Here is a 2,211-nt window from a genome sequence, read left to right on the forward strand (position 1 = left end):
GATATGTTTGGACAAACAGCAGAAGATTATGCTGTTTGTTGTGATTTGATAAGGTAAGTGCTTGTATTAAAAGACCAGTTAATACTAAATTAAGGTTTAAAATAATTACAAATATTGCATCTTATACGTTAGATGACAGTTCATAGTTTTATTGGGGTAGTTTGGAATGGCAATGAGTTAGTCCACTTTTTAGCCAGAAATCAAACAGAAAGCTAGGCTAGTTAGAAGTAGCAGTGAGTGCAAGATTCAGGACTTTTAAAGGTCTTTATCCCTAGAGATCTCAATGTTGTTCATTTTATTCCAAGTGTAACCTTTATATGTGAGATATAAATAGTGTCACATCTTTTATTCTTTCCTTCCTTCCCTCCCTCCCTCCCTCCCTTCTCTCTCTTTCTTTCTTTCCCCCTTTCCTTTTCCTTTTCCATTTTATTTTCTTTATTGTCTCATTACGTTGTCCATTTTCCTGAGCTCAAGTGATTCTCCTGCCTCCCCCTCCCAAACTGCCAGCCACCATACCTGACTTTTCTAATTAGTTATTGGGTCTTCAAATGTCCAGTTTAGCAGAAAATCTTGTATTGTCCCCTGAGGCTATTCCCTATACCTTCCTCCTTTGAGTTTTTCAGAAAGCTAAGGAGTTCCCTAAGTCCAAGGAGGATAATCTTGCTTTACAAGTCAGAAGAATGGGGCAAAAGGCCATTTTAATCATTCTGTTGTTTCCATTTATTCACTTGCTGTATTGCTTCTGCCATTGTACCTGGTCCTGCAATCTGGTGATGATTGACCTTTGCCACCAGGATGCCTTTACTGATTCAGATTCCTCAGTCTTCATGGTGACTCATACACAGAGTTCACAGCTACAGTGTTTTTCAGTTCATGTACATATGCTCAGCCATTGTTCCCAGCACCCTTCTCTGTCAGCGAGGCCTCCTGGCTTTCCAGACACACAGAGTGAGTCAATTGTCCCTCCCCCAACACTAAAAACCTTATGTGTAGCCCAACCTCTTATCTAGGCTTAGCCTAGACCTTCATGGTAAGTTATCCTCTGAGACCTGTGTTCATCTTTTCTCTAGCAAATATTAGTTGGGATTGTACTCAACAGTCAGGGATGTTTAAATAATATTTCAGAAAGAGATCAGAGTTTCCTTTCCCTTTTGTCATCACATCTGTACCTTAGGGTTTTTTTAGGTCCTGTGTAGCAGCTTCTCTTAGCAGAAGGTTCCATGTTATCCTTCAATAGAGTAGTGGGCGCCAACTTGCAGTTGGCCCCTTAAGTGATCTGTTTCCATAATAATGAAAATCTCTCAGGCTACTTGCATCTCTACCGCAAGTTTTAAAAATATTTTAAAATTCTACCTCACAGAAAGTCATTCAACAGAATTCTCTGTATCAAAAGTAGGTAATTTGGATTTAACAGAGTTGAGCCTCATCCACGACTCATGAGTAGCCGTGTGTAAAACAGGGCTTTATACTTGTTTCAGCAGCACAGATTCTAAAATTGGATCAATACGGAACAGATAAGCATGCCTGCTGCCTCAGGATGGCACAGAAATTCATAAAGCATTCCATATTTGGCATAGTCCTCAGAAGGTCATTTGACTTTTTGTTAACTAGCTCCAAGGAAACAGTGTGAGTCAAACCAAAACAGGAGATACCCGATATTGAAATTGTTATCATTATATCATGTAAGGTGATCTGTGAAATGAGAACAGAGCTGAGTAACATATGGGATGTTACATGCATGTATGTTGTTAGCACATGACTTGGAAATGAGGAAACGTCAACGTTCATCTCTTTCACGGAACTGAAAAACAATACAAGCAGGGTTTTATCTTGTGTGTCAGTTGAGAGGACCAAGAAGATGCAGCCCTTTAGCAGAGATCTGCTGGCTCAGAGTTTGAGGAGGTAGAGCAGGAATGGTAGTTGTCCAAGCCAGGTTTTGACCTCTATTGGTTTTCTGGCCTTGGTGTGATTGATAAGCTCAGTAATAGGGGACGATTAGGTAATCTGTTTTAATGAGATAATATATTTACATATAAATGTAGTTACAAATTATAAATGAGCTAAAATGCTCTGCACTACAAGCCACGATGAGTGGAACTAATAACCAAAATTAGCGCATAATAACATTTTCCAAAAACTGTGACATTCAAATATTAGAACCTGTGAGGAAATACCCATCAGGTTTTATTTGAGATTCCAAAATTTTTTTTG

General features: G+C 39.0%; 1 protein-coding gene and 1 non-coding gene across 2 annotated transcripts in view; both read left to right on the top strand.

Moving 5' to 3' along the window:
* Positions 1-2,211, top strand: part of LOC108298907 (ankyrin repeat domain-containing protein 18B-like) — a gene marked incomplete at its 5' end in the record, with an annotated part of 36,494 nt that overhangs the window by 6,830 nt on the left and 27,453 nt on the right. The gene's annotated exons all lie outside the window — the stretch shown is intronic.
* Positions 1,470-1,572, top strand: LOC119469954. Its single transcript, XR_005198821.1, has one exon. It is a non-coding gene; the product is annotated as a U6 spliceosomal RNA (small nuclear RNA).

Source organism: Cebus imitator, unplaced genomic scaffold (assembly GCF_001604975.1).
Source record: "Cebus imitator isolate Cc_AM_T3 unplaced genomic scaffold, Cebus_imitator-1.0 Scaffold1186, whole genome shotgun sequence".
Lineage (NCBI taxonomy): Eukaryota > Metazoa > Chordata > Mammalia > Primates > Cebidae > Cebus > Cebus imitator.